Source organism: Salmo salar, chromosome ssa13 (genome assembly GCF_905237065.1).
Source record: "Salmo salar chromosome ssa13, Ssal_v3.1, whole genome shotgun sequence".
Taxonomy (NCBI): domain Eukaryota; kingdom Metazoa; phylum Chordata; class Actinopteri; order Salmoniformes; family Salmonidae; genus Salmo; species Salmo salar.
Window position 1 is genome coordinate 43861775 of NC_059454.1, and position 13556 is coordinate 43875330.

At 42.7% G+C, this 13556-nt stretch overlaps 1 long non-coding RNA gene across 1 annotated transcript; it reads left to right on the forward strand.

Annotated features, from left to right (window-relative positions):
• The first annotated feature begins 81 nt into the window (after positions 1-81).
• Positions 82-12862, forward strand: LOC106567005 (uncharacterized). Its single transcript, XR_001319989.2, has 5 exons — positions 82-360; positions 498-604; positions 2586-2643; positions 3010-3132; positions 10764-12862. It is a non-coding gene; the product is annotated as an uncharacterized lncRNA (long non-coding RNA).
• Positions 12863-13556: the final 694 nt, after the last annotated feature.

Below are 13556 nucleotides of genomic sequence, written 5' to 3' on the forward strand. Positions count from 1 at the left end.
AACGGTAGGCGGACGAAAGTATTGCCGCACACTACACACAGTAACTTCCAGTAAACAGGTGTTTGTGGTAGGGTTCTCAGGACTCCGGCATGCACGCCCACGCAGTACTGTTGGCATACGTTCATGAGGTGAAAAGACAGACATAAATGGTGCATCATGTTTGGAGAACATAGTCATAGCATATTGGTTTAAACAGCACTGACATTTACAAACCACAGACATGTACATATTTACTTTGGTTCATGTGTAATGATGACCAGACGCTTTTATCCTTACGCGTCATTTCACCTTTCTTTGGCACACTTGAACGTTGGGCCAGTAACCGAAAGGTCCCTAGTTCGAATCCCACGAGCAGACAAGGTAAGATGGGTGCATTTCCATATCCGTCATCAAGTGTATGGCTACAATCATATTAGGACAAGGCCATTTGCCAATTAGGCTACTTTAGCCACCGCCTACATGTCATGTAATCATGTTAGATGTCTGCTGCCTTCTAGTTGCTTGCGCCTCAACCTCCAACTCTGACAGGCCACCATGCCCACATTAACGCTGGTGGACACCAGAGCAAATTCGATTGAACATGATAATACATCATAGCCTGAAGGTAAGTCCTAATGAACTTCATTTAAATATCGTTCAACGGCCTAACAATGAGCGTGTTATCTAAACATTTATGGTATGCTACTGTAACCACAGATGAAAGGGGAAGTTATCAGTATCTTTGCTGTAACTTTCCATTGCAATTTTTTTTTACTTTAGATGTGAGACCATAGAGATGCCACAAGAGGGAGTTGTTATACCGCCTAAATTAGATTCATCTTCATTCACTGCCCTCAGCAGAGGCAGCGAGGAGGCCAGGGCATGACATGAGGTGGAGTGATGTTCTCTGATGGATAGAACAATTGGGATGTATGCAATGACCTCAACATGGTCAGTGAATGTGTTGGACATAGAACCACCATGATATAAGCCTGGTTGTACATCGATTAGGTCCTCTCAGTGTTTGCTTCTTCCTGCTTGGGTTAGTATTTGGGACAGGGAATGCAGATTTTCTTTTAGATCAGTGATTGGGTTGATTATACGGGACCCCTAAAAACAGTTAAATTGCGTGTTTCACTGAGTATGTGTTGTATGTGTTTCTCTTTGTGTTCTTGTCTGTGTTTTTGTATGTATAGGCTTCCTGTGTGTGTGTGTGTGTACAGATTGGTTGTGCGTGTGTGTGTGTGTGTGTGTGTGTGTGTGTGTGTGTGTGTGTGTGTGTGTGTGTGTGTGTGTGTGTGTGTGTGTGTGTGTGTGTGTGTGTGTGTGTGTGTGTGTGTGTGTGTGTGTGTGTGTGTGCATCATGGTGTACTATTAACATTTGCAGGGATGAAGCTTAATGTGTCTGTACCGCAATGCTGTAATCAATATCAGTTATGCACTTAAAATAACATACGGTAGAACAAAAACACAATAAGAAATAAGAAGAACATGAGAAAGTAAGCATACTACTTACAGGGTCAGTTCCAATACCATATTTACAATGTGCAGGGATACTAAGTTGATAGAGCTAGATATGTGTAAGGGTAAAGTGACTAGGCATCAGGACATGTTAGGATTAACAGTGTATCCGCAGGGTAAATGAAGAGTGCGTGTGTGTAGAGTCAGTATAAATGTGTGTGCATGTTATGTGTGTGTTGAAGTGGCAGTGTGTGTGTGAGTGTAGAGTCCTGTGAGTGTGCATAGAGACAGTGCAACAATAGCAATAAAATACTAGGGTCAACTCAGTCTGTGTAACCATTCTGTTAGCCATTTAGCAGTCTTATGACTTGGGGATAGAAGCTGTTCAGGTGCCTGTTGGTGTCAGACTTCATGCACCGGTACCGCTTGCTGTACAGGAGAACAGTCTATGGCTTGGGTGGCTGGAGTCACCCAAGTGATGTACTGGGCTGTCCACACTACCTTCTGTAGCGCCTTGCAATCGAGGGTGGTGCTCTTGCCATACCAAGCAGTGATGCAGCCAGTCAAGATGCTCTCAATGGTGCAGCTGTATAACTTTTTGAGGATTTGACAGACCATGCCAAACCTTTTAAACTTCCTGAGGGGGAAGAGGTGCTGTTGCACCTTCTTCATGACTGTGCGTGTGAGTGGACCATTTTAAGTCCTTAGGGATTTGGACACCAAGGAACTTGAAGCTCTCAACCCACTCCACTGCAGCCCCATCGATGTGGATGAGGGCGTGCTCACCCCCCAAGTTTCCTGTAGTACACGATCAGCTCCTTGTGCTTACTGACACAAACACACACACACCATTCCCTGGCAGACCTCTCTCTCTCAACTCTCTCTTTCTCCCTCAGAACAGAAGTACCGCAGTTAGGGTTTCCTATGTGTGTGTTTTGTAGTATTTTGCCTTGTCCTCTTCGTTGCTATTTTCATTTTCTGCACGGCTGAAGGACTGCACCATTGAAACACTGTTTGAGATGGTCCACATACCAGAAAGACACAGTTCAGCTGGAGGTTGTCATGACTGAAACACTAGCAACACACACACAATATTGTACTTGGTTGTTTTCTTGTGTCTTAACCAAGGTTTTCTTTTTATACAGGTTTTGAACAGCGCCACAGAAGGGTGGAGAATAGAGCCAGAGTATTGATTTGATAAAGGTAAGACTATCTTGCTTGAAAGTGAGAAGGAATTATTTCTTTCTTTCTCTCTCTCTTTCTTTACACAGCACCTTAGCTTCCCTGTTTCTACGTTGCCCAATACTAAATCAGTCATTATAGTGGGTGTAACACATAACAGAATTTGTCCCTCACAGCAAATAAACCTTTGAAATGGGAACTAAAATTACAGTTTGAAATATGGTTTGAGACAAAACAATAACGGTCGGGCCTATTAACATCACCACCAGGGGTCAACAGTTCAGCACGTCATCTTTAAAATGTATTTAGCCTGTTAATGATGGCCATCAGATTCCTATCTCTCTTTCCTGCTCACTCGCTCCCTTGCTCTCTCTCTCCCTGCCATAGCCTGGAGGAGTGTTGTAGCCAGCATCTGGAGTCAGGCTGTGTGAATGGGATCCTTTCTTACGGGGGCCTGCGCTCCAGTGAGCGCACTCAGGGCATGGGGCACTGCACTGCAGGCCTACCAAGGTAGGTGTAGGCCGGGGAAAAGGAGGTGCAGGGGTAGGGCCAGGCAGGCAGGGAAATGGAGAGGCAGGAGGGATGGAGTAGGAGAGGGGGTTGGGGATATTGGGAGACCACAGAGTTTATCACCAAACACGGCCACTAGCTTTGAGGCTCTTTTCAGAGTCTCACCTTTCCTGCTGTATACGATCTAATTTCATGTTCTGTCCTCTCCCCAATTTATTTCTTCTTCCCGTCCTCTCTCTCTGTTTTAGGGGAAACAGTGGGGACAGGTCTGGTAGTATAAATGAAATGGAGAGGGCCAAGTGGCTGGGGTTAGGGAGACAGATTTATTGGGGTTTGGGATTGGAGGAAGAGGCTTGGTGGTCCAGTGCTGGGACTGGGGCTGGTGGGGAGGCTAGCTACATAAAAATGGTTGCCGGTCTTGTCTTGTAATGAGATAATAAAAGCTGGGGATCATGGATAATACCTTCCAAGGCCCTCCTCTCCACAGGGGACCTGGTGGGTGGGCTGACTGGCTCTCTCTATGTATTTATTTTACTAGGCAAGTCAGTTAAGAACAAATTCTTATTTTCAATGACGGCCTAGGAACAGTGGGTTAACTGCCTTGTTCCGGGGCAGAACGACAGATTTGTACCTTGTCAGCTCAGGGATTCAATCTTGCAACCTTTTGGTTACTAGTCCAACACTCTAACCACTAGGCTACCTGCCGCTCTCTCTATGGTGGTGGTCAAGTTGGGGATGAGGTGGTAGTTTTCGAGAGCAGATGAGGTGTTGGTTCTATTTTCAGGTTCTATTCAGAGTTGTATTTTCAGGGGTTTGAAGTGCAGGCCCACTCCTTTCGTAGTTCTTTGAGATTTTTATTGAAGCGATAGTAAAGATGGGGGAGGGTGAGTCAAAGGGCAGTGAGTGGGCCAGATTCGAACCCATGTCGATTCTGGCATACATGTGTGCCGGAGTCAGTGGCTGTAACTGCTGGACGACGTAGGCCACGATTTGAAGGAAGCTTCAGACAACTGGAGGCATGAGCGCCTGAATAGTGAACACCCCTGGTGGCTCTACAGCCTCTCAAGGTTATAGCACATATCAATTATTATCTCCAGCTCTTTTTTGAACAATTATATCTACATTCATTCATTAACTTAATCCCAAGGTGGAATATCCAAGAAATGTAGCTAGGCCAACTGAACATATAGCCGATAAACTCAGAAAGATCAAGGGAATAAATGGACGCGCTCGCTTAGGCTCTACCGGTGCCCAGAGCAGACAGATGATGCATTGATGTTACAAGTCATTATACCACCCCGCTCTTAATGATCTGCCCGCTTTGTCCCCCGATGGGTCAAATGCAAATGCTCCCCACATGTGGTAGCGTGCAGTACAACGGAAGCGTAGGCTACTCCAGTGGTTATAGGCCTGCATCTGTTTGCATACATTTAATTGGAGAATTATATGGAGAGTGTTTTTCTCTTATTGACCCAGACAGGGATAGCCTATTCCTTTCCTTTGGCTTAAAAAAAACAAAACAAGAGGTAGGCCTATCATGCTGGCGAGGATAAAGGATCAATGTCTACTTTAGAAGTGTCTAATCTATCTCAGAAGGCAGAACCAGTCCTAGACAGGACTCCTTAATTATTATCACTATATTTACATACTTCACAAACACTAATTATGCTAGTTGACTGCACATAGCATAGACACATAGTGCTGACACTCACTCCGCAGTGGTTGGGAATGGGTATGGGAGTTGAACATACAGCGACCCAGACCCCTTTACCGTCAGAGATTACACGTAATTACATTTTGTTATGTAAAAAAAAATTATAATAATAAAATAAGTGTCTCATTTAGTCCTAGTTGGGCAATGGAATCATAAGTGTGTATATATACTATGTATTTTTTTTAATTCTCCTTCATAATGCACCTTGCTTAAAGGGATACTTCGGGATTTTGGGAATGAGGCCCTTTATCTACTTCCCTAGAGACAGATGTGTGCATTTTGAAGGACGTTTAAGTCTAAGACTAGCGCAATTGCTAACTAATGACTGAAGTCCATTGGTATCTTCTAGCAGGTTGTAATTCACAGCTGGCCTTGTACATTGTTTGCTTCCTCCAGCCATTCGGGATCAACTGTTTCAGTTTAAATGACTCAATATTTTGGACAAAAACTGGTGAATGTAAATAAGGCTGGGAATGTCAATACAATCAAACTAGCAAGTCAATCATAATGTGGCTAATAGTCTAGCGTATCTATTTATGTAGCTATTTATTTAGAAAGCTAAAAACAGAGCGTAAAGTTATCTAGCTGCTGGGAGGATGTTGTCATTGGACGAGTGGGTGAGTGGTCAACTTTTTCCACTCATCGTTTTTCATTCAGGTGTCATTTGGTTAGCTACACTGAACAAAAATATAAACGCAACATGCAACAAATTCAAAGATTTTACTGAATTACAGTTCATATAAGGAACTCAGTCAATTGAAATAAATTATTTAGGCCCTAATCTATGGATTTCACATAACTGGGAATACAGATATGCATCTGTTGGTCACAGATTCCTTACAAAAAATATTGGGGCATAGATCAGAAAACCAGTCAGTATCTGGTGTGACCACCATTTGCCTCATGCAGCGCAACACATCTCCTTTGCATAGAGTTGATCAGGCTGTTGATTGTGGCCTGTGGAATGTTGTCCCATTCCTCTTTAATGGCTGTGCGAAGTTGCTGGACATCAGCGGTAACTGGAACACGTTGTCGTACACGTTGATCCAAAGCATCCCAAACATGCTCAATGGGTGGCATGTCTGTTGAGTATGTACAGTTGTGCGCAAAAGTTTTGAGAATGACACAAATATTAATTTTCACAAAGTCTGCTACCTCAGTTTGTATAATGCCAATTTGCATATACTCCAGAATGTTATGAAGAGTGATCAGATGAATTGCAATTAATTGCAAAGTTCCTCTTTGCCATGCAAATGAACTGAATCCCCCAAAAACATTTCCACTGCATTTCAGCCCTGCCACAAAAGGACCAGCTGACGTCATGTCAGTGATTCTCTCGTTAACACAGGTGTGAGTGTTGACGAGGACAAGGCTGGAGATCACTCTGTCATGCTGATTGAGTTCGAATAACAGACTGGAAGCTTCAAAAGGAGGGTGGTGCTTGGAATCATTGTTCTTCCTCTGACAACCATGGTTACCTGCAAGGAAACACGTGTCGTCATCATTGCTTTGCACAAAAAGGGCTTCACAGGCAAGGATAGTAAGATTGCACCTAAATCAACCATTTATCAGATCATCAAGAACTTAAAGGAGAGCGGTTCAATTGTTGTGAAGAAGGCTTCAGGGCGCTCAAGAAAGTCCAGCAAGCGCCAGGACCGTCTCCTAAAGTTGCTTCAGCTGTGGGATCGGGGCACCACCAGTACAGAGCTTGCTGAGGAATGGCAGCAGGCAGGTGTGAGTGCATCTGCATGCACAGTGAGGCAAAGACTTTTGGAGGATGGCCTGGTGTCACGAAGGGCAACAAAGAAGCCACTTCTCTCCAGGAAAAACATCAGGACAGACTGATATTCTGCAAAAGGTACAGGGATTGGACTGCTGAGGACTGGGGTAAAGTCATTTTCTCTGATGTATCCCCTTTCCAATTGTTTGGGGCATCCGGAAAAAGCTTGTCCGGAGAAGACAAGGTGAGCGCTACCATCAGTGCTGTGTCATGCCAACAGTAGAGCATCCTGAGACCATTCATGTGTGGGGTTGCTTCTCAGCCAAGGGAGTGGGCTCACTCACAATTTTGCCTAAGAACAGAGCCATGAATAAAGAATGGTACCAACACATCCTCCGAGAGAAACTTCTCCCAACCATCCAGGAACAGTTTGGTAACGAACAATGCCTTTTCCAGCATGATGGAGCACCTTGCCATAAGGCAAAAGTGATAACTAAGTGGCTCGGGGAACAAAACATAGATATTTTGGGTCCATGGCCAGGAAACTCCCCAGACCTTAATCCCATCGAGAACTTGTGGTCAATCCTCAAGAGGCGGATGGACAAACAAAACCCCACAAACTCCAAGCATTGATTATGCAAGAATGGGCTGCCATCAGTCAGGATGTGGCCCAGAAGTTAATTGACAGCATGCAGAGGTCTTGAAAAGAAGGGTCAACACTGCAAATATTGACTCTTTGCATCAACTTCATGTAATTGTCAATAAAAGCCTTTGACACTTATGAAATGCTTGTAATTATACTTCAGTATTCCATAGTAACATCTGACAAAAGTATCTAAAGACACTGAAGCAGCAAACTTTGTGAAAATTAATATTTGTGGAAGAACTGGGACATTTTCACCTTCCAGGAATTGTGTACAGATCCTTGCGACATGGGGCTGTGCACTATCATGCTGAAGCATGAGGTGATGGCAGCGAATGAATGGCACAACAATGGGCCTCAGGATCTCGTTACGGTATCTCTGTGCATTCAAATTGATATCACTAAAAATATAATTGTGTTCGTTGTCCGTAGATTATGCCTGCTCATACCATATCCCCACCGGCACCATGGGGCACTCTGTTAACAACGTTGACATCAGCAAACCGCTGGCCCACACGACACCCTACATGCTGTCTGCCATCTGCCCAGTACAGTTGAAACTGGGATTCATCCGTGAAAAGCACACTTCTCCAGCGTGCCATTGGCCATCAAAGGTGAGCATTTACCAACTAAAGTTGGTTACAACACCGAACTGCAGTCAGGTCAAGACCCTTGTGAGGACGACGAGCACACAGATGAGATTCCCTGAGATGGTTTCTGAGAGTTTGTACAGAAATTCTTCAGTTGTGCAAACCCACAGTTTCATCAGCTGTCCAGGTGGCTGGTCTCAGACGATCCCAAAGGTGAAGAAGTCGGATGTGGAGGTCCTGGGCTGGCGTGGTTACACGTGGTCTGCGGTTGTGAGGCCAGTTGGACCTACTGCCAAATTCTCTAAAATGATAATGACGGTGGCTTATGGTAGAGAAGATTAACATAAAATTCTCTGCAACAGCTCTGGTGGACATTCCTACAGTCAGCATTCCAATTGCACACTCCCTGAAAACTTGAGACATCTGTGGCATTGTGTTGTGATAAAACTGCATTTGAGTGGCCTTTTATTGTCCCCAGCACAATGTGCACCTGTGTAATCATCATGCTGTTTAATCAGCTTCTTCATATGCCACACCTGTCAGATGGATGGATTATCTTGGCAAAGGAGAAATGTTCACTAACAGGGATGTAAACAAATTTATGCAAAAAATTTGAGAAATAAGCTTTTTGTGTGTCTGGACAATTTCTGCGATCTTTTATTTCAGCTCATGAAATGGGACCAACTCTTCACATGTTGCATTTATATTTTTGTTCAGTGTAGCAAGAAAAGTGAATCACTTTGCTAGCTAGCTATGCTGAACTTGAACAGCTTTTATCCGCAGTTAGCATACCTCTTAGTTGTCAATGAAATGTATTTGGCATCGATCAAATGGGCGGCTAGGCAGGCAAGTTCCCATTGAGTTGTCAAAACGTGGGTTGGGACAAACATGAACTGGCAGGCAAGCTGCAGAAGGGCAAGCAGACTACTATTCCCCATTGTTTATCAGTTAAATTTCTGTCAACCAGCTACAAGCTGAAAAAGTTTGAGAGGGTTTATCTACTGTTCCCTTGTTAGATTTTAGGTCATCTCGCTCTGGCCAACATTTGTTGTTGATCTTTTTGTTGTTGATGAATAGTTCCCAAATGTAAGAGGACTCCCGTGGTTTTTACATATTTGCAGAAATCCATTCAGGTGTATTGGGGCTTTTGGCGAATGCTTTCTAATGATCTAAAGTTGCACTGTTGCTACTGCCTGTAAACAGAGGTGCTCCATTGTCAGAAAGGAAAAAAAAGCATCATATTCTTCCTGGGGGTGTATATTTATTTGACCTTTATTTAACTAGGCAAGTCAGTTAAGAACAAATTATTATTTTCAATGACAGCCTAGTAACAGTGTGTTAACTGCCTTGTGCAGGGGCATAACGACAGATTTGTACCTTGTCAGCTCGGGGATTTGATATTGCTACCTTTCGGTTACTAGGTCAACGCTCTAACCACTAGGCTACGCTGCTTACCTGTGGTGACCGTGGTAGGCACAGAAAGTACCATCGAAAGTTGATAGGGCAGACATTCGAATGAGACGTCACCGCCACAAAGGGTGCGCGATCGGCTCGAGGTTATCTAGAGTCACCAAAGCGGCCGGGGCACCCGAGAGCGGCCCGCATGGGTTTTGGGTATATGAGCAGATTTTAATAAGATTTCTTATTGCTAAAATGCTGTGAGTTCCACTTTAAGTCTGGTCAAGACAATATAATGTATATATTTTATTTTGTATTGCACAGAGACATAGTCACTGACCAATAACCTGCATTAAGGGGAAAGACCACTACAGCGGCACCAATAAGGTCGCTCTCTCATCTGTGCAACAGAACAGGGCAGGTTTATATGGGAAGCATCAAAGGGGAAGAGGTGAAAAAGGAACATGAGGGATTTATTGTTTTGTTCAGTTTTTGTATGTTTTGTTAATATATGCCCTCTAAGAAGCTTGAGGATTGAGCAATACTATTTTAATTGTAGCTGTTTATGTAGTGAATCAACAACTTACATAATGTATGGAGTCAATATGAGACAAAAAATATGTAAAGACTAGGGCTATTGCAGTGACCACAGTAAAATTCCACGTGACCATTGAGTCAGGGTAATCTCCTTTTATGCTCTCTGGACATGTGTTGGTAGTACCCAACTAGCTAACGACCTGGCTAATGGCCTGGTACTCAGGGCTTTATTGTCCCTCTAACCACTCTGACATCAATGCAAATGCAATCAAAAATCACATCAAACACATAATCAAAACAGTATGTGCTTTTAAAACTCACCTCACTGTGACCGATCACCTTGAAGAAACAAGTTCAACAACAGGTTGAAACTGAACTGAAAACATGGTCGTTGTGGATGTTGTTTGAAAGCCTAACACAACAAAATGGTCAGTGCTCTCTAAGGTGATGAATCATTCAAACACTATATGCATATTCAATCTTATGCATAGGCCTATATATGAGCCCAAGCAATTTAAACATGATTGAGCCATTCTACAATACATAGCCTACTGCATATTACGCACAGCAGAAGAAAAAAAACATTTTAAAAAGCTGAACATAGTTGGTCTAGCCTATGCTCCAAAATTAAACAAATTCTAGTAATCACCTTTGACTGTGAACTGCATTATTATGCAACCTGGACGGACTGGTTACCTTATGCTAAGCTCCAAACTTTCTATCCATGAGTCTGGGAGAGAACATATAGGCCTAGGCAATGATGTTGGTTCATTGATTGTGCAGAGTTAGCTTACAATTATAATGAATTTGTATTTGATTTTGAATAGCCTAGAAATAGGGATTTAAAAATATTTTCATAGTTAATAGGCTTACACATGACCATTTTAGCTACAGAATATCTCACCACCTTGCGTTTCCATCTCCTCTCTCTCCTTCATTCCTTTCTTGAGCGAGCATAGAGAGGGGCTGTCAACAGTTTAATGAAATGTTTCGCTGTGAAAACATGTTACTATTGATGTTCCCAAACAGATTTCAATTGGTTTCCCAAATGAAGCATTGGGTAGCTACAGGAACAGGATTGGAGAGCCCATGACATACGGAGATTGAGGGAAACATCACCTATCTGGCAGAGAAAGGCTGCATGCTCCTCAAACAGTGGTTGATGAGTGGAGTGAAATAACCGGAGTAGCCTACCCGAACAAGCGGAAAGCAGCCTCCATTTGCTATTTGAGTGCATACGGATGACATCTTTTTTTCCCCCTGGAAGTGGCCATTCTAAATCTTAACTGATTTTACAGATTAAATTGAGAATAGTCTGATGGGTGAAAATAGGATCACTTGATGAGAGAACTGTGTGTGCAGCCTGAGGCAAGGAACAGAGCACTTTCTCAAATCATCAATAGCCTATAGTCACATCATGCAGCCCATCTGTTTTGATTTCTAAGACATTCTAAGGTTTGTATCATTCACAACTAAAGTTGCCAAATAACTCTAAATCTAGCGCATAGGACCTGTTTCAAATTATGACTTTTACGCTCAACATAGCCACTTCATATGCGCTAGCTTCGGAATAGAAAACATATCCTTTCTGTTTTATTCAGCAAAGTTATCATTATATTCTTCTTACTATAAAACCATATAATATAAAATAATGGCACATGATTTATAAGACTATCTTATCTACTAAATGGACAAGCCTACAGCCTATGGCATGGCCCATACAGTAGGCCAACTCATATTCTGTTCTTCTGAAATACATTTTCTTCATATCATAATGTTTCTTTAGACCTGCCTAAAATAAATATTGGATTTATTGTGATGGTGTATATTAAATTGATTTATTAGACATCTTATATTGTTTATATTAATAATTAACGTTCAATTACTGTGAGACCGGCAGTCTTTTGCATGACAATAATCGGCTGACATTTCATGACGACCACAACCCTAGTAAAGACCCATTTCAATATAATGTGTTATGAACATGTGTGCCATGGAATGTCAATGGAATTGGCAGTCAAAACAATTAAGGTATATTCTTATAATAATACAAATAACACCGTCATGGAGTTTAGGTAAGCTTGGGATGGGTTGTCATTCTTCTCCACCTACTGCTTAATATCCAGAGGAGTATACATTTTCATTGATTAAAAAAAAAAAAAAAAATCCCATTTAAGTCTACAGAATTTACTACAAACCCAAATGGACGTTTTTTAAGTGAAACCTAGCACATAAAAAGTCACTCTACTGAATTGTTATTGCCCAGATGAAGAGGACCCAATGTTCATTAATAGCACATAAAAAGTCACTCTACTGAATTGTTATTGCCCAGATGAGGAGGACCCAATGTTCATTAATGATCTTATACAAAAAAATTATCAATGTAACCAGAATATTATATGGAGAGGGGGTTATTTTAATTGTGAGCAGGATGCAACTCTAGACAAGTCATCAGCAAAACTATATCCTCTTCCTAACATGTCTAAAGTATTAAACCACAACTGGAACAGTTCTCACTCATCATTATTCACGAGTCATTCAGGACTATCTGTAATAAGGAGGTACCCGTGCTAAGGTCTATTCAACGCTGGTCTGAAAAATCGCTATCTGTGCTTCAAGATTGTTTTGATCACGCGCGGACTGGGATATGTTCCTCAGGAGGCTGAAGAAATTTGGCTTGGCCTCTAAAATCCTCACAAACTTTGACAGATGCACAATTGAGAGCATCCTGTCGGGCTGTATCACCGCCTGGTACGGCAACTGCACCACCCGCATCCGCAGGGCTCTCCAGAGGGTGGTACAGTCTGCCCAACGCATCACCGGGGGGACACTGCCTGCTCTCCAGGTCACCTACAGCACCCGATGTCACAGGAAGGTCAAAAAGATCATCAAGGACATCAACCACCTGAGCCACGGCCTGTTCACGCCGCTGTCATCCAGGAGGCGAGGTCAGTACAGGTGCATCAAAGCTGGGACAAAGAGACTGAAAAACAGCTTCTATCGTAAGGCCATCAAACTGTTTAATAGTCATCACTAGCCAGATTCCACCCGGTTACACAACCCTGCACCATATTGGCTGCTGTCGGAAGTTTACATACACTTAGGTTGGCGTCATTAAAACTTGTTTTTCAACCACTCCACAAATTTCTTGTTAACAAACTATAGTTTTGGCAAGTCGGTTAGGACTTCTACTTTGTGCATGACACAAGTAATTTCTCCAACAAATGTTTACAGACAGATTATTTCACTTATAATTCACTGTATCACAATTCCAGTGGGTCAGAAGATTACATACACTAAGTTGACTGTGCCTTTAAACAGCTTGGAAAATTCCAGAAAATTATGTCATGGCTTTAGAAGCGTCTGATAGGCTAATTGACATCATTTGAGTCAATTGGCGGTGTACCTGTGGATGTATTTCAAGGCCTACCTTCAAACTCAGTGCCTCTTTGCTTGACATCATGGGAAAATCAAAAGAAATAAGCCAAGGCCATAGAAAAAAATTGTAGACCTCCACAAGTCTGGTTCATCCTTGGGAGCAATTTCCAAACTCCTGAAGGTACCACGTTCATCTGTACAAACAATAGTAGGCAAGTATAAACACCATGGGATCATGCAGCCATCATACCGCTCAGGAAGGAGACGCGTTCTGTCTCCTACAGATGAACGTACTTTGGTGTGAAAAGTGCAAATCAATCCCAGAACAACAGCAAAGGACCTTGTGAAGATGCTGGAGGAAACAGGTACCAAAGTATCTATATCCACAGTAAAACGAGTCCTATATTGCCATAACCTGAAAGGCTGCTCAGCAAAGAAGAAGCC